At 33.8% G+C, this 25,986-nt stretch overlaps 1 protein-coding gene across 2 annotated transcripts in view; it reads left to right on the top strand.

Moving 5' to 3' along the window:
* Gat (GABA transporter) overlaps nt 1-25,986 on the top strand; it is a 300,362-nt gene that overhangs the window by 97,787 nt on the left and 176,589 nt on the right. The window lies entirely within an intron of this gene.

The raw sequence follows: 25,986 nt of genomic DNA, 5'->3' as shown, positions 1-25,986 counted from the left end.
AAAATTTTGTTGCATATTTATTGCTTTTCCTCTTCACTTCTTAGGTTGCGCGGAAGCCTATTTTTACCCATATATTATATACAATGTTAAATCAATCTACTTGATATAATTTAGAAAAAATAAATAAATATGCAATTATATCTACTAAGTAATAAGTAATAAATAATATTTACAAAATATTTTAAACGGTGGTACTTTCAACATTTTTAAAAATAATATTTGGGAAAATCCGATCCTATAGCAAGTAAACCCAAAATTTTGTGTATAAATATCTGCGATTTTTGATAGAAAATCTATAAAATCTGCGGGTGGTTTCACTACTTGGCATTTACTACAGAGGCGGACAGTTTACCATAAGGACAGCTTTATCTTTGAAGTCATAAAAATTAGCTTATAGGTTTGTTCTAAGGAAATCTTTATTCATATCTTAAGTACTTAAAAATAACAATAATTTACCAAATTTATTTTTCATTTTGAATAAATCTACCAAATTACATAATACATCATTTATGGGGGGGTACAATAAAAAGTAATCATATTTGGTGGGCTTTTGTTTAAATATTTCTTTAAGCCTATTTTGTATAGAGTAAACAAATTTTTTTTGTTTCGCTAGGCTTTATATTTTGTCATTCTTCTGCACTTCTGTTCTGTGTCTTTAGTTGAGATTTGCTGCTAATGTTTTGTTTACTGACACACCTACCAAGGTTATCCCACAAATGTGCTATGCGATTTAGGTCTGAACACTGTAAAGAAGTCGGAAGAATATAAGGCTTATTGTATATGATCCACATATGTATATCGTGAGCAGTGTTGTTTAGGGTCATTATCCTCTCGGAAATAAAAGTGGTTGTCGAGGTTTAGCTTTTGCGCGCTTTCCCTTATATAATCCTTCAGTATATACAAGTAAACTGTTTCATTCATTGTCCCCTCAATAAATACGACATTTCCAACACCCACCGCTGACATACAACCCCGTACCATTACCCCTCTATATTAAGTGAAGTGCACAAGTACGGACTTGTTTTGAGTATCCGAATTTATAGAACACAAAACAAAGACTACTAAAGTGTCCTCAAGTGCACGAAAACACAGAGTGTACACGCAACTAACAAATCTGCACTAAAACCAAACCACAGCAAAGTCAACGAAGCCGTGAGTACTATTTTAGATTTTAAAATATTTATTTATTTTGGGCGAAGGTCCGTACAAAAGGGAATATGCAAACGCACTCTCATCTGCTCGCATTGTCGTCTCCCTTTTGTGTTTTTCCTTCCACCCACTTAAAACCCACAATCCACATTGAGAGAAACTCCTGAGGTCTTATCCTAAAGAATCTCTGCTCAACTCTAGTGCTAGGGGCTTGCTGTTTACGTAGCTGCGGAAATTTCAGCTAAGGCGAAAACAGTAAAAACCTTTATTAATCCATTTAAATGGAGCAATAAAACCCTTCGATCACCCAACACTCATTCGGTAAACGCTGCTAGCCCAACTATGCATGATATGACCGCATCGGATAATAATGCGATCAAATGATAGCTTAATCGTAGTCAATCTGCCGCCAACCCAAAGCGACACTTAAACCGACCCCATCGTAAAGATGAACGAAAGAGAGAGAGCGCTCTCTGCACTAGGAGTGCTCATGGATGAGCTAATTGCTCTTACATATGGCCAAAAACAAGGACACATTAAACAGAATATGAGAAATATCATAGATAGGATATCACAGCGACAAAAACAAGCACTACCTGAATTTAAAGAGATAACAACCCATCCAATCATCCAGCCAAAAACAGGCCGCTCCATGCAACCAACAAATTAAGCGAACAAGCATAAATTCGCCAATAACTCGTGAGAACACAAATTTGATTCGTCAAGCTAAGCGATTAACAATAAGATAAAACCACGCTATACCTCACACTTTTGAAAGCGCTGTAAACCCGACGAGACCCTTGGAAACCCAAAGAACTAAAAGTGTATGTGATAAAAAACACAATTTACCCTTAAACCGCAATAAAAGAGCCGTGGAATATTGGAGATAGAAAAGCTAAACCACAAACCGAATAACACCCAAAAACAAAACCCCAGGCGATATTAATTTCTAACAAGGAAATTAGAACGCCAGCGCCTAAATGTAAAAATAACAAGTAAGGAAGGGCTAAGTTCGAATGTAACCGAACATTTTATACTTTCGCAAAGTCAAATGGTATACTCGTTTGAGATTTCTTTGTGGATTGACCGATAATTTCGGTAAAAAGTCAACTATAGGCACTGGGGTCCACATAATCATTGTTGCTCGAGTGGAAAGTGAAAAAATCAGATGAAATTTAAAATGGTGTTATATGGGAAAGATTCGTGGTTGTAATCCGATTTCGCACTATAAGAAAAAAATATGACAAAAGTGATATGTACCGAATTTGGTTGAAATCGGTTAAGCAGATCCCAAGATATGAGTTTTCACCTAAAAGCGGGCGGTCCCACGCCCACTATCTAATTTTGAACTCGATTCCTATAAAGTCATCTTATACCATTTCAGAGATAAAATTTAATGTCTCTGGCTTGTTTAGTGCTTGATTTATTTTAATTTAATTAAGTATCCCATTATGCAGTTTGCGAAATTTATAATAACTTTAAGGTAAAAAGTTCATTTATTTGACAAAGTATAAACAATTAAAAATGCAAAATATTTTATTGGGTTGTCACCCGATTTCATCCATTTTCACACTGTAGGTAGAGGTGCTAAAACCATTTGCTTTCAGTGAAGTTTGTTATTATAGCTTTAGCGGTTTAGGAGATATTAACTTATTAGGGGGCGGGACCACGCCTACTTGAAAAAAAATTTAAACTGCAGATGCCCCTCCTTAATCTGCTGTATACCAAATGTGATCAAAAATATTATACTCTGTGGCAACAAGTTGTGAGAGTATATAAATGGTAATCTTACCAATGCTAAAATTCGAAGGAAAATAAAGTCCGACTCTACCCTTAGCGAAATAGAAACGTTAGTTTTCTTGTAAGTATTTTAAAACTTCGAGAAATGACGGAGGCTTTGGAGGATCATCTTCTTTCTTTTGCTCCTCAACATCAGCACCATCCAAAATGTCAATACCGATTATGCGGGAAAACCAATTAAGCACAATTTACACGTATTTTGATATTGCATACAAAATAATTTTTGACCGATGAACTGATTGAAATAAGCAGGAAAATCAATTAACCGGTGTCAATTAAGCGGTTAATTAATATTAAATGATATTTTTTAGTACATTTTTTTAATTTTTTTTTTTTATCATGTAAGAAGTTATTAATATTAATAAGGTTTAAATTCAAATATAATTCCTATATTTTCATTAACAATTCTGCAATTTGATGGGCAGGTAAGTGTTGTTAAATAAATTAATACTAAATAAAAAGTGGATAGGGTAGGAAAAAATGATAAAATATAATATAATAGTTAATAAAAATTGACAAATATTTATAATCATTGATTTATCGATAGTTCATCAACTATATATGGCGCGTTTTTGATCGGAGACACCGGTTGACCTGAAGTGATGCTGTGACCGCGCGCTCTAAGCCCTCTATCTCGAAAACGGTTCACCGTATGAAAAAAAATTGTAAATAAAATTTGTAGAGAATTTTGTATTCTACAATATTGATATTAAATACCAATAGCAAAAAACTCATAAGAAATGAGATATTTACAAAAAAAGCGCAAAAAACCGATTTTTGTGACCTTTGACCTTGAAATTTAATAGTTGCGTACACCCTACCATATGTAGGTTTTGAGACAACTTTTAGGGTGTCAATATACAAGTATTTACAGACTTACAGCTGGGTATCTGAATTTCGAGGTGAACTTACTATAATGACTGGAATATACGTCTTCAAATAGGACAAATCAATTCATTTTGAGCATTTAAAGATTTTTGTGCAAACGCTCGTCGACTTTAGCACGGTAATATAGAATCTTTTAATTCGAATTCAGAATGTACAAAGTGGCATCAGTAAAAAAAATATGTTTTTAGGAAAAATTTTTTTATAAAGCAACCCACTCCAGAATTAAATTCTGGATCCTTCACTGCTTTTGGAATATATAAAACTAAGCCGAATGCTAAGAGCAGCGAAATTACCGTGCGCTATTGTCTTGTCTAAATTTCCTTCGTCAGGGCATTGTTTTGTTAGGATACTCTGACGAGTATACGTACTAATAGTGCAAGTTAAGATTTGTGTTACCGTTGACTTAATTAGCCAAAGTTAAATGTTTGATGTTTTATGTTTGATTATTATAAAGAAAGTTATACCAAAATATGTTTGAAAGCTTAAAAAAATAACATACAAATACGAAAGTTCAAAATGTACAGAAGTTAGTTAACGAAGTGTAGCGTAATTATAAATTAAAAGTAAAAACTGACAAGGAACTTGATATTATTGTACTACTTGTATCTAAGAGAATGGAAGAAGAATTACAAGCGGCGATTAATAATAAATTAAATATACTAATTTTTTTTCCAAGGTGAGTGATTAAATCATTTTATGTACATATAAGCATTAGAAGTACGTATTAGAAATCGCTTAAAACTTTCTTTTTACATTTGGTAAATGCAAAAATTATGTTTACATTTACTTATTAGAAGATATTATGGCCTACCTCAAAGTATAGAGGTAATATTCATTATATAGATTTATTCTTTATAATTTATATTTCGTTATATATATTTATTCTTCGAGTTCCTTCTGTGGCTTTTAAATAATTTTTAAATGCAGTTTTTTATGTAGCCTGAAGGTGTATTTTGATCACAGTATGAATAAATTATAGTTTAAAAGAACTAAAAAACCACCCTTTAAGTGAATTTTTAAACCTCCTCCTATAAAGCTCTTCCCTACCATCTTATTTCTGAAAATGAATGCTTATGGCGCATTTATTTCGTCAGTTATCGCACTTTTAGTATAGTGGGCGTGGTTATTATCTGTCTCCCATTTTCACAGCGTATGAAAAAGGGCTAAAAGGACTTCTTCCCAGAAAATTTGGTTGAGTTAGCTTAAACGGTTTAGAAGATATATACATTAAACCATTTAGGGGCGAAGTTAAGCCCACCTTTAAAGAAATGCTACACTGTTATCAAATTATTGCATTGTCATCGGTCCTTGACACGTCTGCAAAGTTTCAAGTTGATCAGACTTTTGGAAACCGGTGAAAATTGAGCTCTAAGATTCCATTACATACATACAACCTAAAGCTAATAAAAAGGTATTAAAAAGGATTGATAAGCAAAAAAGTGTTTTGAGTTGAATAATCGCTTTTCTCTGACAAAATGGAAATAATTGTTTTTATTTATGTTAGGTCCCTTAGGCACCTTTTCTTGTAACTATAACGGTACCCTTACTTAATGTTGAATCACAACAGCAATGTAAAAACAAGAGAAATGTAGATACACAGAGAGCAAAACCTTCGTAAAATAGGATTTGAAATCAGTCGAAGTGGGACATATCTCCGTTTGATTCCAAGAAAATATAATTCTGCAGAGGGACAAAGACATGTATCGACAGTCCCAGTTAAGCTTACTCGGCCTCAGACTGATCACCACAAAAGCCACATGGATAGTAATTTCGCTGAAACATTAATCCATTATTCAGAGGACATAGCATGCATACTTAGACCAGGTCAAGTATTTTTCATATCACAAGATAATAAAACTCGGGATCCTATTGGTGTAACTGCGGCAAATAAGCAAGCAGCTCTTCTCATGAAGATGGAAAATAAAATCAAATTGCCTGATCACGACTGGTTAATCGCTGAGCGGCATAAATTACTACCATCTATTTATGCTGGTATTAAAATCACTTCCAGTATGCTAGGGCAACCGGAAGCCGTTGGATATTCTGGACCAACATACATCGCTATTCGAAGTGGAGATAGTGCATTTACTGCCAATACTCATACTCAGTATTTCTAGACGCTTCTCGAGCTTGAAAAGTTTCAACCGTTAGCTAAAACAGACCATAGAATGGTAAAACCAGTTTTAATTATAATGGTTGATGGAAGGCTTGATGAAAATCTGCGCTATTAAAAAGTCATAGGGTGTGCTATACAACACTTTAATCGACATGATCTCGATGCATTGTTTTTAGCTACCAATGCTCCTGGCAGAAGTGCGTATAACAGAGTAGCGCGCTGAATAGCTCCTCTTAGTCGGGAACTGACTGGTTTAATATTGGTTCATGGCCATTTTAGGTAGCATTTGGATGAACGTGGCATTACAATTAATAAAATTTAGAAAGATCTAATTTCGGATTTGTAGGTTTTAGCTGAAGTAGAGAGTTCTGTGGAAATTGATGGCCATCATGTTACTGCAAAATATGTTTGGTCGGGCGAACAAAATGTTTCTGATTTTCCAGACATTGGATGATATTCAGAACATGTTCATGGAAGCCTATAATGGCTTCAAATTGTAAAATACAGAAACATAAAATGCACCATTCAACAGAATGGCTCGATAAGAAGGACATAGACATTCCAAATCGGATGAAAGTGAGCAGACACATAACACTGGAACAGCAACCACTTAATACTGAACGAAATACTTGTTAGTTCATTCACTTGACCTTGGAATTTTATTTCACAGCCAGCATTGCCGTCGGTCGGATCGGACCAAAGTTGGTGATTTCATTTTCCTTTGGTAGTTTGGTTGGTTGGCAATATATTTTATCAGTTATACACATTTACAAGAAGAGTTGATCTTAAGATTTGTTCGCCTAAAACTGCAACTTTTTTGTTTGCTATTCATATTAACTAAAAAATATTCATGAATGACAACTACACTCAGCGAAAAAAAAACAAACGCACTTTACAGAGTGGCTATATATAGCGCAAAACTTAGGTTTACGTCATTTTAAGTTAGACAGTTTCTTTCTTGTTAAGCCTTTTAATTCACTTCATCTTTAAAGCATTTTTATATAATAAACTTATAGTTTAACACTTGTTTTTGTTTGTTTTACTAAAAAATGCAAGCACACACACATAACAAACCACAGAACTAAAATTTGTTGTGAACAATAATACATTTTTATACTCTCGCAACCTGTTTCTACAGAGTATAATTGTTTTGTTCACCTAACGGTTGTTTGTATCACCTAAAACTAATCGAGTAAGATATAGGGTTATATATATATAAATGATCAGGACGAAGAGACGAGTTAAAATCCGGGTGACTGTCTGTCCGTCCGTGCAAGCTGTAACTTGAGTAAAAATTGAGATATCTTTATGAAACTTGGTAGACATGTTTCTGGGTACCGTGAGACGGTTGGTATTGCAGATGGGCGTAATCGGACCGCTGCCACGCCCACAAAACGCCATTAATCAAAAACAAATAAATTACCATAACTAAGCTCCGCAATAAGATATAAGACTGTTATTTGGTATACAGGATCACATTAGGGAGGGGCATCTGCAGTTAAAATTTTTTTTAAAAGTAGGCGTGGTCCCGCCTCTAATAGGTTTAATGTGCATATCTCCTAAACCGCTAATGTTATAATAACAAAATTCACTGCAAGCAATTTTTTAAAACCTCTACCCACAGTGTGAAATTAGTTGAAATCGGGTGGCAACTCCGCCCACTCCCTATATAACGGTACTGTTAAAAACTACTAAAACCGCGATAAATCAAGCACTAATCACGCCAGAGGCATTAAATTTTATCTATGGGATGGTTTTAGACAACTTTATAGGAATCGCGTTCAATATTAGTAAGTGGGCGTGGCACCGCCCACTTTTAGGATTTCAATCCAATTCGGTACATGACATTATTTTTATATCTCTGTGTTATAGTATGAAAATGAGCGAAATCGGATTACAACCACGACTACTTCCCATTTAACACCATCTTAAATTCCATCTGATTCTTTGACTTTCCACTTTGCAAATCAGGCAACAATGATTGTATCGAGATAAAACTTTGCATGAATAATGCTATTGTGGCCTTGTGGCCAAAAATTGTCTAAATCGAACCAAAACTGTTCAAGCCCCTAGGTACTGAATATGTGGAACACAGTGCTATAGTTGACCTTCTACCGAAAATATCGGCCAATCCACAAAGAAATCTCAAACGAGTATACCATTTGACTTTGCGAGAGTATAAAATGTTCGGTTACAACCGAACTTAGCTCTCCTTACTTGTTTTTATATAAAGCTATGATTTCTGCTTTCTTCTTTATTGACAACACCATGTTCACCTTTGCTTATTTTTACAACTGACTCAAAAGAAATTACCGCAAGTACTGAAATAAACACGTGCACGAAAGTAGTCCCATAATAAAAAAGTCAAATCTGACAAATAGCGTACTTTAAGCGAATAGTAACAGTTTAAAAATGGAATATTAGACAATTTTCGACTGCGTGGGTTTTTTTTTCTCTGAGTGTATATGCTCAATGTGGGGAATAGAGAGAAAATTGAAAATGGGTTAAAAATATTCGAATGGCTTTTAGAAAAGAAAGGGTGTTCTTAAAATGTAGTTAAATTTCATTGGACTCTAAGGTTTACTTTTATGTTCCAATTTTTCCAAATGTGAAGTGAAATAAAACCCAATGTTTTGGTTATAAAAAAATTTGGCAGTTTTGCAACAGATTTGGTTGACATTTTGATACCCAAAGACTCTCTTCAATTGCGGTATTGAAAAGTATCTCAATGGTTTGTGCGTCCATTATCACTGACTAGTCTTAAACAGATTGTTATTTAAATTTGATAATGATTCCTTAACTTTAACAACTAGCACACTTAAACCGTTTTTTTAATATAAATACAAATGTTTATAGTTACATAAATTTTTCAATATAAGAAAACAAATATAAATGTTTATACTCGTAGTTACATAAGTCTTTCCATATTAAGCTATACAGTTTATTATTTCCGAAGGGTTTTGCGGTCGGAGGGATGATCCTTGCTGTCCCCATATGGCTACGCCTCAACATGGCGTGCAATATTTATACTCTCGCAACCTGTTGCTACAGAGTATAATAGTTTTGTTCACCTAACGGTTGTTTGTATCACCTAAAACTAATCGAGTTAGATATAGGGTTAAATATATATAAATGATCAGGATGAAGAGACGAGTTGAAATCCGGGTGACTGTCTGTCCGTCCGTCCGTGCAAGCTCTACCTTGAGTAAAAATTGAGATATCTTTATGAAACTTGGTAGACATGTTTCTTGATACCGTGAGACGGTTGGTATTGCAGATGGGCGTAATCGGACGATTGCCACGCCCACAAAACGCCATTATTCACAAACAAGTAAATTGCCATAACTAAGCTCCACAACAAGATACAAGACTCCTATTTGGTATACAGGATCACAATAGAGAGGGGAACCTGCAGTTAAAATTTCTTTTTTAAAGTGGGCGTGGTCCCGCCCCTAATAAGATTATTGTGCAGATCTCCTAAACCGCTAATGCTATAATAACAAAATTCACTGGAAGCAAATGTTTTTGGAACCTCTACCAACAGTGTGAAAATGGGTGAAATCAGGTGGCAACTCCGCCCACTCCCCATATAACGGTACTGTTAAAAACTACTAAAAGCGCGATAAATCAAGCACTAAACACGCCAGAGGCATTAAATTTTATCTATGGGATGGTTTTAGACAACTTTATGGGAATCGCGTTCAATATCAGTAAGTGGGAGTGGCACCACCCACTTTTAGGATTTCAATCCAATTCGGTACATGACATTATTTTTATATCTCTGTGTTATAGTGTGAAAATGAGCGAAATCGGATTACAACCACGCCTACTTCCCATATAACACCATTTTAAATTCCATCTGATTCTTTGACTTTCCACTATGCAAATCAGGCAACAATGATTGTATCGAGATAAAACTTTGCATGCATAATGCTATTAAATTATGCCACCAAAAATTGTCTAAATCGAACCAAAACTGTTCAAGCCGCTAGGTACTGAATATGTGGAACACAGTGCTATAGTTGACCTTCTACCGAAAATATCGGTCAATCCACAAAGAAATCTCAAACGAGTATACCATTTGACTTTGCGAGAGTATAAAATGTTCGGTTACAACCGAACTTAGCTCTCCTTACTTGTTTTTATATAAAGCTATGATTTCTGCTTTCTTCTTTATTGACAACACCATGTTCACCTTTGCTTATTTTTACAACTGACTCAAAAGAAATTACCGCAAGTACTGAAATAAACACGTGCACGAAAGTAGTCCCATAATAAAAAAGTCAAATCTGACAAATAGCGTACTTTAAGCGAATAGTAACAGTTTAAAAATGGAATATTAGACAATTTTCGACTGCGTGGGTTTTTTTTTCTCTGAGTGTATATGCTCAATGTGGGGAATAGAGAGAAAATTGAAAATGGGTTAAAAATATTCGAATGGCTTTTAGAAAAGAAAGGGTGTTCTTAAAATGTAGTTAAATTTCATTGGACTCTAAGGTTTACTTTTATGTTCCAATTTTTCCAAATGTGAAGTGAAATAAAACCCAATGTTTCGGTTATAAAAAAATTTGGCAGTTTTGCAACAGATTTGGTTGATATTTTGATACCCAAAGACTCTCTTCAATTGCGGTATTGAAAAGTATCTCAATGGTTTGTGCGTCCATTATCACTGACTAGTCTTAAACAGATTGTTATTTAAATTTGATAATGATTCCTTAACTTTAACAACTAGCATACTTAAACCGTTTTTTTAATATAAATACAAATGTTTATAGTTACATAAATTTTTCAATATAAGATTACAAATATAAATGTTTATACTCGTAGTTACATAAGTCTTTCCATATTAAGCTATACAGTTTATTATTTCCGATGGGTTTTGCGATCGGAGGGATGATCCTTGCTGTCCCTTAATGGCTACGCCTCAACATGGCGTGCAATATTTATACTCTCGCAACCTGTTGCTACAGAGTATAATAGTTTTGTTCACCTAACGGTTGTTTGTATCACCTAAAACTAATCGAGTTAGATATAGGGTTATATATATATAAATGATCAGGATGAAGAGACGAGTTGAAATCCGGGTGACTGTCTGTCCGTCCGTCCGTGCAAGCTCTACCTTGAGTAAAAATTGAGATATCTTTATGAAACTTGGTAGACATGTTTCTTGGTACCGTGAGACGGTTGGTATTGCAGATGGGCGTAATCGGACGATTGCCACGCCCACAAAACGCCATTATTCACAAACAAGTAAATTGCCATAACTAAGCTCCACAACAAGATACAAGACTCCTATTTGGTATACAGGATCACAATAGAGAGGGGAACCTGCAGTTAAAATTTCTTTTTTAAAGTGGGCGTGGTCCCGCCCCCTAATAAGTTAATATCTCCTAAACCGCTAAAGCTATAATAACAAACTTCACTGAAAGCAAATGGTTTTAGCACCTCTACCTACAGTGTGAAAATGGGTGAAATCGGGTGACAACCCAATAAAATATTTTGCATTTTTAATTGTTTATACTTTGTCAAATAAATGAACTTTTTACCTTAAAGTTATTATAAATTTCGCAAACTGCATAATGGGATACTTAATTAAATTAAAATAAATCAAGCACTAAACAAGCCAGAGACATTAAATTTTATCTCTGAAATGGTATAAGATGACTTTATAGGAATCGAGTTCAAAATTAGATAGTGGGCGTGGGACCGCCCGCTTTTAGGTGAAAACTCATATCTTGGGATCTGCTTAACCGATTTCAACCAAATTCGGTACATATCACTTTTGTCATATTTTTTTCTTATAGTGCGAAATCGGATTACAACCACGAATCTTTCCCATATAACACCATTTTAAATTTCATCTGATTTTTTCACTTTCCACTCGAGCAACAATGATTATATAGGCGAATAATACGTTTAAGGTATGCCACCTTGTGACAAAAAATTGTCTAAATCGAATTAAAACTGTTCAAGCCCCTAGGTACTGAATATGTGGAACACAGTGCTATAGTTGACCTTCTACCGAAAATATCGGTCAATCCACAAAGAAATCTCAAACGAGTTTACCATTTGACTTTGCGAGAGTATAAAATGTTCGGTTACATCCGAACTTAGCCCTTCCTTACTTGTTTTCTTTTTTCTTTGGGTAGATACTCTTTTTTTTAATAATATTTTAACAGAAAAAGTTATAGTAGGATCAACCGCGTTTTACTTTTATAAGGAGGTATTCGCGTAGCTGAGTCTAAGGAATTCATTAATTACTATTTAATACTTAAAATTGTGTTTATGAATAATAACGAAAACGTTATTTCCGGTGTAAGAATAACCCCGTGGACTACTTCCAAATTTGAAAATGATTAAATTTTCTTCGATTTGTTATCAAGCACAAATAAACATAAAATATATTATGTTGATATTTTTATTTTATTAATTTTATATTCCAGTTTGTAACAAATGTGTAATTTCAAAATTGTTGATAACAGTTGAGATAATAAAAGAGGGTAGATCATTCTTAATTTTTAACACTAATATTTATAGTATTTAATAAAAAACATTTTTAAATTCAATTTAATTCAGTTCTATTCGTATCGTACATTCTAACAGTATCATTGGACAAGGTGGCAAGAGGACCATTTCTCCATTAAATTTTCCAGTCCAAATGGTGGTCACATCAATATTTCCTGTAATCTCTTTGATTTCCAAACGTGTACGGTTACATAATTGAGGTGGATCGATATTACGCTGATTAATAATAGTTGAACAATTTTCAACCGAAGATTATGTGATGTCATTCCGGGTATATCTAGATAATTTACATTTTTATTTTCATCAACAACAGAAACGAATGATTTAAAATATGTCTGATAGCTTGGCTACAACTGTTCTATCTGGAAATTGATTTCGTCAACATCTACATTTTCAGTCGTAATGTAGACTGATTACTGAACCAGTTATGATCCAAACAATTAATTTTTAGTTTTAGGAATATACTCTCAATTAATAAAGTTTTTTCGCGAACATCTGGCAGTATAATTCACTGCGTATTTGGTTGCAGTTCCATTCTACTATTCCTAATATCAATAAATTGTGATATTTCTGAGAGTGGATCAGTTTGCAATTGTTCTCAAATATTATTAAATTATTTCAACACTTCACCATAAGAACGATTGTTTAAACATTCGTTAATCTCATTGGGTTAAGAAAAGTGTTCTTCTTTCAAATGAACAATTTGTATGTGAATATTCTCCAAATTGTCTTTCTTTTAATCGCATATCCAAATATATTTTCATGTATGTACACATATGTACATATGTATGTATGTCCCTCGTAAGCGTAACGTAAGCGCACCATCATTGACCAATAATATTAAAGCAAACTCGCGCCATATTTTCTAAGTATTTCATATTACAACGACAACAAATTCATTCATAAGGAATGTGCATCTGCTATAAAGCAAAGTGCGTTCGTTCATAACTCTGCACTGCGCATTTTTTTCTGTGCGCCTGGTTAACCACATTTAGTTTTCATATGGAATTCCTTCCGCAAATGTACGAGAATGACAAACAAAAATTGATGTTTAAATGAAATGGGAATGATTTCAGTAAAATTGAAGAATCTGCTGCTTCCTGACGACGATGTTCCCTTCAGAAAGGAGAACTGACAACATGGCCTATTAGCGACTTAAAATATTTTTTTAATTTATCTCCTATAATTCATTATATTATATAGGACATTATATTCTAAAATTCATTCGATTCCCACAACTCATATGTACATATGTATGTTGTCCGCGCGAACTCGCCGTTACTTCGTTGGCTTGCACCCATACATAGAGGCGTTTCACCTGAGTACCCATAGCAATTATTATGTTGCTTAATTTGTATAGAAAAATATTGATGCATTAATGACGTATTTTCGTAATATGATAATAATATACGTAAAAATATAAATACACATAAATTCATACCTTTAATCATTTTTAAAATAAATTCGATTTATAAAAAATTATCTGAAATACTTGTAATTATGTGGCAGTGCGCCCCTGACCCCTCCTTTCTTGCTATCGTTCAACTTGCTTTTCGTAAAAAGCAAAAAGTGTAGACAAAAGTCATTGTTTGAGCAGGGCAAGAAGAAGCAAGCATCAGCGTACGTGTATTTAAGAATGTATGTGTGATTATCACATTTGTGATTTGTAATAATGAAACATTCGATCAAATTAAACATATGAACATATTTCCTTGAAATATTTTAATTATCTCAGTAAGTAAAATATGCAATTAAAGTAATTGAATTGAGATATACTAAGATTCGAACTAATAAAATAAAAAAAATTAAATCTAATTTAAATTTCATGAGTTTTAGGATTCGAACTCATATGCTCGTATTCGGATTGAGCTTAACTATTTCACGCTTACGATCGAAGCCACCACAAAAGTGGAAACGCGGTCGCTTTAGCCATAGTTTTACTATTATCATTTGTTTAATAAACATATCGCTTACGCAACGCACATACAAAAGTTGGAAATTTTGCATATTAAATGGTTATTTTATTATGAAATCTGGAGTATTCAGTAATCCTCCTTTTTAATTCAAAAGATTTTTCATAATTATAAATTTTATCATATAATTAATATTGAAAACACAAATGTAAATTGGTATGCGCATCGATTTTTTATTCGTTGTGTCTAGTCTTTTCTCCGGTTCGCACATTGCGTGGTGTATTTCTTTTTTTCGAAGTTATATTTTTCGATGATCCCTCATCTAGAACTAAAAATTAGAGCTCAAAAAGGTTTCATTTAACATTTGCGCCTTCTCTATTGATTAACATTCTCTGCTTTAATGAAGTATCCGCAGAGCTTTATTTGTGTTCAATTCCCTCGGTTCCCTAAATACTGGATCCGATTCAGAAAACTTGTTAGGAGGAATAAAATTTCCTATGATGAATAGACCTTCTGCAGAAGTAACTCGACAACAAGCGACATACAAGCTATATTGAATCTCTATGCATTCTTGGTCGCGTATGAACTACAACTTTATTATATTGTATGTGGCACCCTTACTTTTATGAATAGTTATTCTTTCAGTCGGAACAACTGGAAACTGATTTCTTTCAATTGAAATTTGTTCATTTCTTTTATATTGAAAAGATTTTAGAACTTTTTCAATTGGTGTCCAAGAACTTTCAAGAGGATGAGGCTTTTTTGATCGTGCTATCAAACCAACAGAAGGTCCCAAAAATTTAATCCACAGAATTGTTGGAAAAGCACAATAGAAATCAATTTCCATAAGTTGCCCCATTAACCAAGCCATCACATGTGTTTATATGCACTGTAATCAGGAGGTTTTTAGTGTTAATTCATACGGCAGACCCTTCGTTTCAGAAGTTTTGAAAAGTTTAACTCATTCCGAAATATTCTAATTTTCACTTATACCAATTCCTTTTACTGAGTCTTTTGCAGTTGAAAGGATAGCTTCAGTTGTGATTCGACCGAGCTTAAGGGCATTAAAATTATTTGTCTCTTCATTGGGCCAAAATAAATGTATGACATCATCGGGAACTTCTTCGAAATTAGCTACTCGAGTTTCAATAAGTGATATGTTCCCATTTTTCATAGTACCAGATGCTATATGGTTTAATGCAATTGCAAAGGCCTGATCCTCCCGTTGTCTCATTATTTCTGTTAATTCAAAGTATTTAAATATCTCCCACAAAGGGAACCAACCATGCTGTATGCATCATTGGGATTAGAGAGAATATCCACCTATCTCCAACAGGTGAGAGTTGCTTCAAATCACCAAACACTATGATTGGTATACCACCGAAGGGGCTGTCTGTTTTGAAAATTTGTTTTCATCTCGCATCAACAGAGGTAAACATGCGAGCACCTACCATCGATATTTCATCAATTATGATTAATTTTAATCGATAAGTTTGGAATACAATGAACTAACTTTGTCATTGCTAAGTGGCCTCAACTCTCTATTCAACTGATTAACAGGAAAAAAGAATATTGAATGAAGGGTCATTCCACCTATTCCGAGTTCTGCTTTACCCGTAGGTGCGAAAAGAAGAACTTTTAAGGAACTTGGATTGGATCCAGGTGTAGAGTTGTAACGATGGTTAAGAGCTTGATATTTTGCAGATATCAAACGACTCTTTTCTACACCTGCACCGCCGCCAATGAACTCATAAGATGGAAGATTTGTTTTTAGCTGGTGCATCAAATGTGTCAAATAGGTTCTTTGCTTAGTATTTAGACTTTGAACTAAAGAAAATAATTCCTCAACTGGAATTAAAGGGGGTAGTTTAATAAGTCTAATATTGCAGTCAGATTCAGTGCCATTATCTGTTGAATCTTCGCCATACAACTCCAGCAAATTTATATTTGGAGTAATTTCTGGAAGTGCCAACACTCTGAACTCATTTTCCACGATAGGTAGTTCATTTTGAGCACCTTCCTCCAAGCCTTTTTCATTATAAAGACTTTCTAGAACATTTTCAAGTTCTCTTTGCTCAAAAACATCATATTTTCTTTGATTTTCCTCAATTAGAATACGATGTGTTATGCAAGTCTGCTCATTATCGTTTACAATGAGATCTTGCTGTTCATTCCGCCGTGGATATTAAAGCATTACCATTTCGCAGAAATACTCAACTCTGGTCAAATCTTGGTTAAACCTTCTATACTGAACTATACAAGGTTTGGTACGTTTTTTCACAAAACCGCTACCGTCTTTAAGAGGCATGACAACCCCGCTTTTCTGTGGGTCTTATCGTCTTCCCTCTCTTCTTCTTCATAATCTCTGTCTTGTGCTCTTCTACTAGATTTAAAATATTTATACCTAGATGCAAAATCAGCTAAACAAAGAGTTTCTAACTGAGCGGATCTCTAAACATAACGGTCTAAAATACCGGCTACGAATATTTCAGTCGAACCTGAAAAAAGATTCTGAAGTTCCGCTCTAGGTTTTACTATTCGAACAACATCCTCAGGTCGAGAGGTATTTATAAATATTTTTGTATTACTTGCTTCCGAAAAATGGAGCCCAATGCAGCAATATACTGCTTCTTGTGCAGATATTTCTGTGCCTGATATAAATTTGTGACGTTTGTGTGTTATGTTGAAGTTTTTGCTTAACAGCAAGCATATGCATCCAGTATATACTGGATATCCATATTTGCCCTATGGAGTTCTAAAATCAGAGGATCATAAGCGTTTATAAAACGATCCTGTACTTTTCGTTTTAAAAAAATTTTGGGTTTTGTTAAGTTTGATCTAAGGGCTAACAAATAGTCATCAAAAGATATATTTATTCTACTATCAGACAGGAAATGTTCAAAATCGTTTAAATTAGAAATGTTTCTGTAGTCATATTTGAATTTTAAAAAAGTTTTCCTTGTGTCTTTTTGTAACTCGGTTGCGGCCTGAAAACTTTTTAAGGCAAATGGAAGTGTTGTTCTTAATTTTTAGCAGTTTTAATTTTTTTGTATTCATAGAACAATTTTGGAATGGTACACGCTCTTCTATCAAAACGGCGAATTTCAGAACGTGGTATCTTGCTATATGTTTCAGAGCATGTACGTCTCTGCCCAACGTATATCCTTCTAAATAACAACTCTTCTGAATTATTATCTTGAATTATGTCAGTTGGTCTTTGTCCTTCACCTGGCGCTATAACTAAATTGTTATCGTCTAAGTTTGCTACAGGAATATTGTCCAAAAGAGTATCTTGACCGCCTGGCTTTTGCTCTGAAGGTAAAAGACCCGTAGGAATATTATTTACTGAGAGATTATCATGAGATCTTTGTTCCGCATGAAAAGATTTAACCAATCGGGAATCCTCTGCAGATGCAAAAAACGGAACTTCTTCTTGGTTATTAAATTCTGAAATCCAGTTCTCATTAATATGTATATTGTGCTCACGATACAGAGAGATATTCACTAAGAATTGCAGAGCTTTCGTAATTTTTGCGGGGCGTATGATATCGATCATGTAATCATGATTGTACAGCACTTTTGAGCAAACTCTGACCTTGATATTCTAATGGACGGATTGTCATAAATGGCATTATGAGACGTTCTTCAATTGGGGTTAAATCTTTCAAACAATCCGGTATTTCAGGAAAGTCTAGTCCGTAAGCTAAACATGTTTTTAGAACTTTCTTTTTAACAATCGCATTTTTGCAAGTAGCACAAAAATTGTAATTTCCATCAAAGGTGGCAACACTTCACACCATCAAAAAGGTGGCAACACTTCAAGCTGTTAAGCTGCAATTTTTTTAGCTGTGTACATTTGTGTTTTTATATTAAAAAATTCTCGAAAATTAACTGATTTTTATTACCGTGTTAATACAAATTTTTAGTGATTAAACTCTCAGTTTCATGATAAGTATTTTATGTTCTGTTTTGTGCGGTATTAAAAAGTATTAAAAAGTTTAAACTTTCCAATTTTTGGTGTCGAGTCAGCCTTTCTTTCATTTTGTTTTATTTTATTCTATTTTCTCACTTTGTTTATTTTATTTACTTCTTTATTCACAGCTGTGTTGCGTTTAGTTTTTTATTTGTTACAGTGCTTCTAAAACTGCTCGCTATATTGCTTCTTCAAATTGTCTTGGTTTTAAACTTTGATAAAAAAAAAAAAAATTGTTCTTAATTGAATTTATTATTATTAATATTTTATTAACACACTAATTTATTATTAATCTATTAAATTTTGTTCTACCTACTCTTTTATTTGATCTTCATTCTTGTGGTTTATTATGTCTTGTAACTTCCCCAATTGTAACATTAAAGGCGAGTCAGATCGCTACGTTTCATGCTGGCTTTGTGATGGGCTTGCCCATATTAAATGTGCTGGACTGACTGGTAGAATCTTAGATTCTATTATCGACTGTAAGGGATTGCGTTGGTCCTGTTTAAATTGTAGATCTATTGAAATCGATCTATTTAAAGTTTATAGGGAGACACGCAATGGCTTTAACGAAATCGGTCGTGATCTTGTAACCCTCACTGAAAAATTTAGGCACTATGAAAAATTGTTCAAATCTTTTAAGTGCCTGAATGATTCACGCGAATCCTCTAAACCTGCTCCTAAGCGTAAACGTCCTTCCGATGAAGTAACACTTAGTTCTTCTGTTCAGAAAAGAACGTCTCCTCCCAATGACCTAATAAATCTCTCTTCTCCTTGCCCTCAAGGTGATAAGCCGTCAACTTCCAAAGAGCTCAATTCCCCAAAAGCTCTATCTAATAGTAATAAGTGTCTCACAATTCCAGAGGCTCCCCCTATTAACTTAGTAGCATCAGTTAATAACTTGATAGTTATTCCACCTAAAAAGTCTATATTTATTTCGAGACTTGCCAAAGATACCTTGGTGGAGGACATTAAATCTTACATTTCGTCACGTTTAAAAATCAATGATATCAATATACGTAAATTTAACTTCAATTATGATAGAAGTATATCATCGTTTAAAATAGACGTATCTCTTGAAACATTCAAAAAGATCTTAGATAGTTCATTCTGGCCACCTGGGACTTTTGTACGCGAATTTAAACCTAAACTTAGAAGTCAAACTGAGGAAAACAGTGTTAAATTACCAAAAGCAACCACCGATATAAAAAACTGATTGGTAGAAATTCGCTAAGCATTTATTATCAAAATGTTAGAGGTCTTAATACAAAATTAACTGACTTGTATTTGAACAGTTCCAATTTTAATTTCCATATAATTGGATTTACAGAAACTTGGTTAAAACCTCACATTTTTGATAATGAGATTTTAAACAGCGAATTTCAAATTTTTAGATGTGATCGACTGAACAGAATCGGTGGAGGTGTTCTATTTGCCGTGCATTCCTCTATCCCATCTGAAAATATTCTTGTTCCAGGGACCGACTCATTTGAATTTAAATGTGTTAGAGTATACGTTAATAGTTGCTTTATTTATTTAACCCTATCTTATATACCACCCCATTCCGACTTATCTGTATACATGCAGCATGCTTCTTTAATAAATAGTGCTACCTCGATGGCAAATAATGCAGATTCAATAATTGTATTAGGTGATTTCAATTTACCGTGTGCTTCGTGGAAACCATTCGATGACTATATCGTGCCGATTTGCAATCGGTCATGTTTTAATGAGTTTTTCGAAAAAATGTCCGAGTTGGGTCTGAACCAAATTAATTTGATTCCGAATAAATTTGGTAAATGCTTAGATTTAGTATACGTTGATACCTCTGCAAAGTGTTCCGTTATTCAGAGTAATCCTCTTGTTCTACCAGAGGACTCATATCATCCTGCTTTGGAAATATCTGTCGAAATCTCAGGCATTGTACGGGATAATAATCATCAAACTTCGTGCTTCTGTACTCGGTTTAACTTTGCAAAAGCTAATTTAAAAAAATTAAATATAGAACTTTCTACAATAACATGGCCTAATTATAATGGTGACACTGAATTGAGTGTCTCTCATTTTAATAATATTATTATGAAATTATTTGAAAAGTATGTTCCAATAGTAATTGTTAACAAAAACAAAAGTATAAGTCCGTGGTTTTCGAAAGAGTTATATAAATTGAAAAACAGAAAAACTCGAGCCTTTAAACATTTTAAAAAAACCGGTTCACTTGTCGACTATTCTAAATATTCGCTATTGCGTCGACAATATTTTGACCTAAACAAAAAATGTTATAATAATTACTTAAATAAAGTTAAAAAAAATATTGTAAGTAATCCAAAATCGTTTTATGATTTCGTCAACTCCAAACGCAGGATTTCCAAATTTCCGTCCGCAATGAAATACAAATCTATCATTTCAAGTGACAATGATATTATATCCAATATGTTTGCAGAATTTTTCAAGTCAAACTACTGTAATAATTCTTCCAAAACTTTTTCTTATCAGCAAGTGCTGTGTTCGAATACTTTAATTAACGCCCCAGTTATTTCAGAAGAAGACGTCCTTTTTAATTTAAATAAGTTAAAACCATCTTTTAGTTATGGCCCAGACATGATACCCTCATGCTTCCTAAAAAATAGTGCCAAATATATTTACTTGCCTTTGACAAGGATATTTAATTCCTCTCTTAAACACGGTATATTTCCTTCAATATGGAAACAGTCATTTATAATCCCTTTGCATAAAAGTGGATTTAGATCGAACATTGAAAACTATAGAGGTATCGCAAAACTATCAGTTATACCTAAACTTTTTGAAGCTATCATCACTGACCATATAACCTTTTCGATTTCTCCGTTAATTTCCCCATCTCAGCATGGATTTCGTAAAGGGAACTCGACTATATCAAACCTACTTGAATTTGTAAACCATGTATCATTGGGTTTTAGGGAACATAAGCATACGGATGTTATATACACAGACTTTAGCAAAGCTTTCGATAAAGTAAATATCTCGATTCTCATACATAAACTTGATCTTCTGGGCTTTCAGCCAAGATTCCTTCAATGGGTATCTTCCTATCTTTATAATAGAACACAACGAGTGATATTTGAGGATACACCTTCAGATACAATTAATGTTTCTTCTGGTGTTCCGCAAGGTAGTCATCTTGGCCCGATTCTGTTCTTGTTGTTTATTAACGATATCTCTTCAGTAATAAAATTCTCAAAAATTTTATTATACGCTGACGATGTAAAGCTTTTTAAATCATACACTTCAACTGAGGAAAGGTGTCTGTTGCAAACAGACTTAAACAATTTGGTTGCATGGTGTGATAGAAATGATTTGCCATTGAATCTCAATAAATGTAAGACGATGTGCTTTTCCCGTAGATCTGTGCACCCCTCTTCTTACGTAATAAAACACCATATTCTAGAGCAAGTTTTAAACTATGTTGATTTGGGAGTTAATATGGACCCTAAGCTTAATTTCAGTCTTCATATTGATACCATGGTCTTGAAAGCAAAAGCTGTCCTCAGTTTTGTTAAACGTTGGTCTAAAGAATTTAGAAATCCGTATATTACTAAAACACTTTATACAACTTTGGTTAGACCTATATTGGAATATGGCTCTGTGGTATGGAACCCTAGCTACCAAATCCATTCTGACAAGTTAGAGTCGGTTCAAAAACAATTTTTACTTTTCGCCTTAGCGCATTTCCGATGGGATGCTAGGGTAAGTCTACCTCCATACACAAGTCGTTTAAAACTTATTAATCTACCTACACTTTCTAGTCGTAGGGAAATGCTTGGCATAATATTCTTAGTGAAACTTTTGAATGGAACTGTTTGCAGTTCTTTTCTCCTGTCTGAAATTAAATTTAATATCCCGGTTCGCCTTTCGAGGCAGTTTAGACCTTTACTGCTAAAATCCTGTAGATCAAATTTTGAACTAAACGAGCCATTCCGCCGTATATGTCATGATTTTAATTCTCATTCCAGCACATTTGACTTATCTGACTCACTTTTCAAAATTAAAAAGACTTTATTGTTTTCTCTTAATAAATGAAAATGTAACAATTTATTATATTGTAACTTTAGATCTTAGCTGTTGAAATTTTTGTTTCTGTAGCTGAGCAGTTTTAGATCTCAACACTTAAAAAACTCTCTTGCCTTTTCTGACTCTGCTAATTCCGCACGTATGCGGATTGCGCCCCTCGCGTCGGTTGGGCGGGAGGAGGGTAATCGTTGGGTTTATTATTATTATTATCTTCCGAGGGAAATTTTTGCATTAAAAAGAAAGCGGATGCAGCATTCAGGTGACCTTGAGCAATAGTTTCGAAGTTTAATATAAGAACTTTGTGTGAAAAACATAATCCGCCGCAGCAAATACATTATTATAATAATACATATTTTGGAAATAAATGTTTTTGAAATCTGTTAAATTGCCACTATTATTTATTAGTTTCTATAACATTATTTTCTCTCGTTAACCGGATTCGTTGGGATTGCTTTTCGTTTTCAATTTGCCTATTGACCGGGTTATCTCTACAAAGGCGAACTTGACTTAGTCTAAGACGTCCCTGATTCAAAATTTCTTCCCTCATACCCCTCCTACTAAGCTGTCGAAGTTGTGTTTCTCTATCACGCTCCTCTCTCCTTATTTCAGGATTTCTTCTTGCATGTTCTCTTTGCATTTGATCACGAATGCGCTCTAAACTCCTATACTCAGGATTTCTTGCGCGAAGTTCTCTGTGATCTCTAGTGTTCCTACTTTGCTCATCATAACGTACCTCAGGATTTTCTCGACGAGATCTATGACCTCGAGTATTTCTTATTTGCTCTTCTGAACGAATTTGTGGATCCTGCCGCCTTGTTCTATGTTAAACAGTATTTACAACGTGCTCAACAGATCGAACCTCGGGGTCTTCACGCCGAGATCTATGACCTCGAGTATCTCTTATTTGCTCTTCAGAGCGAATTTGCGGATCTTGCCGCCTTGTTCTATGTTGAACAGTATTTGCAATTTGCTTAACAGATCGAACCTCGGGGTCTTCACGCCGAGACGTATGACCTCGAGTATCTCTTATTTGCTCTTCAGAGCGAATTGGCGGATCTTGCCGCCTTGTTCTATGTTGAACAGTATTTGCAATTTACTCAGCAGATCGAACCTCGGGGTCTTCACGCCGAGACGTATGACCTCGAGTATCTCTTATTTGGTCTTCAGAGCGAATTTGCGGATCTTGTCGCCTTGTTCTATGTTGAACAGTATTTAAATTTTGTTCACAAGACAGTACCTCGAGATTTTCCCGCCTGGTTCTATGTTGATTTGTATTGATAATTTGTTCATACAGACGTACATCGGAATCTAATTTACGATTAGCGTGACTTACAGTATTTTGTGACTGCTCACTATCTCTATATAAAGTGTTTGCACGAAGAACTCTCATACGTCTTCTATTCTGAAGACGACTTAGTAATATACATTTTATACTTAATCTAGTCATAATTAATAAATAGTAAATGGTATAATATATAAAATACTTATATATAATACTTAGATAATTACGTCAGTCCGGGTGTGAAAATTAGATCCTAGGTGCTACTCTCTTTTACTGTAATTGAATTCTTTGCTATAACTCCTTTCCTGTTCGGTGTATAGGTACTATGGTATACTGGTGCACATATGTATATGTGTTTGCTCGCCACTGTATATAATACGGTTTTTCTTGCCACTGTATAGAACAATAGTTTAAACACTATGTAACTAATGCACTAAAATTAGTTTGAATAGAGCACTTTGCTGGTAAAGAAATCTAGTTTAACTGAAACTGCAAACACGGTGTACTGATATTTACTATACTCTTGCAACATGTTGCTACAGAGTATACTAGTTTTGTGATGGTATATTTTTGTACACACAACTTACATTCTTTTGTATACCTATATATTACATAGATATTCACTAACATAAAAATACATAATATTTTGTTGTATTTATATTTTAGAAATTAGTAGTTTATTTCATTGTATTGAAATTAAGTGCTCAGAAAACCCCTCCGTAAATTGCTTTTGTCTAACGCTTTTTAAAACAGGGGTCTATGGTACCTATTTTGAAAGGTCTGCTCATGAAGGCTTAATTAACAATAACTTACATAAAATTTAGTTTGGTATACACATATGTAGACAAGGTATGTACATTTTCTTCTTCTTGTTTTAATATCTAAACCTTTCATAAGTTGCCAACGGCGCTGGGTAAATCCCAAAAAGTACTTAAATGTAATTTTCTTCAGTTTACAGTTCACCTCATGACCTTCATATTGAAATGTGTCGCAAAACTGAAATAATAGACAGTAGCATGTAAGCCGATGGGGTCGCAGTTTATCTATAACCACATAAAAAGGGTCTTTAGCCCTTTTGATACTACATTACTAATATTTATTTCATGCAATTTTTTCTAGAAAGATTTTTTTGCTGTATACAAAGTCCAGCACTTTAAGAAACTTTTTTTAGCATTGTTGTCTGGTATATTTTATAATAAGTTCACATGATGGCTGAGAAAATATACCTAACCGCTGATTATCACCAAATATTAGAAGAAATATATGTATATAGAAATCTATATCTATCACTTTAGATGATGCAAACAACTCTTTGGTGAACAAAACTATACTCTATTGCAACATGTTGCGAAAGTATAAAAATGTTGCGAAAGAATTCAACATTCATTACTCGATTTTTATTTGGTATCTTATTAACTTATGTTATTGATCATAGATTTATTTTGTGTCAATACTATTTTTTTCTCCGAAATGTTAACTTTTATAAAAAGAAGCTATTTAACTCAAACATGGTATGTGTGATATAAACTGAACCAAAGGGGTTAGATTTAATATGTGGGGTATATGAGGTTGCTGTTGTACCAGAGGAGCGGAAATCAGTATATTAGGGTTATACGGTTTAAACAACGGTCTAGACAATTTTCATTCATATGCAGCGATATACCACATTATTTTTAAGAAAAACTGTTCATTTAATTTGATTAAATTATCAAATTAACGAAAAGAATTATACCATAAGTAGTACATGTGAGCTGGAGAAATTCGTGGACCGATTTCACACATTTTCGACATTAAACTATCGTATATCTACAATTTTACGTTTATTTAAAGCCGAACGGAAGTTTAATTTTTCACACAAAATATGTTGGAGCTATGGTCAATATATCCCCTATAATGGGTACTAGGGCGGAACCGAGAATTTTTATACTTCTTGTCTTATATTAAAGGCCAAATATTGTCTCAGTTCTATTGCTTGAAGTGAGATATACATAAGTATGAATGTGATATTAACTCGACCAAAGTGGCTAAATTTTATATTATAAGCTTGTTACAGTTTAAAGTCAGGTGAAAAAACGGAAATCATATATATATTGGAGATAGAGAAAGATATTAATTTTGACATTGCTCAGCTATACTCGAGCATTGAGAACGTATTTTGAATCCATTTTATATATACACATGTTGCGAGAGTATAAAAAAAATGTTAATACTCACTGACCGACATATTCGGCATAAAACTGGTTAAGATAACGAAAAGTATTATAAGTAGTATATGAAAGTTGAGGGTAGT

This window comes from Bactrocera oleae, chromosome X (assembly GCF_042242935.1).
Source record: "Bactrocera oleae isolate idBacOlea1 chromosome X, idBacOlea1, whole genome shotgun sequence".
In the NCBI taxonomy this organism is placed as follows: domain Eukaryota; kingdom Metazoa; phylum Arthropoda; class Insecta; order Diptera; family Tephritidae; genus Bactrocera; species Bactrocera oleae.
The sequence above is the reverse complement of the archived record's forward strand: the minus strand, read 5'-3'. Positions and strand labels throughout refer to the sequence as shown.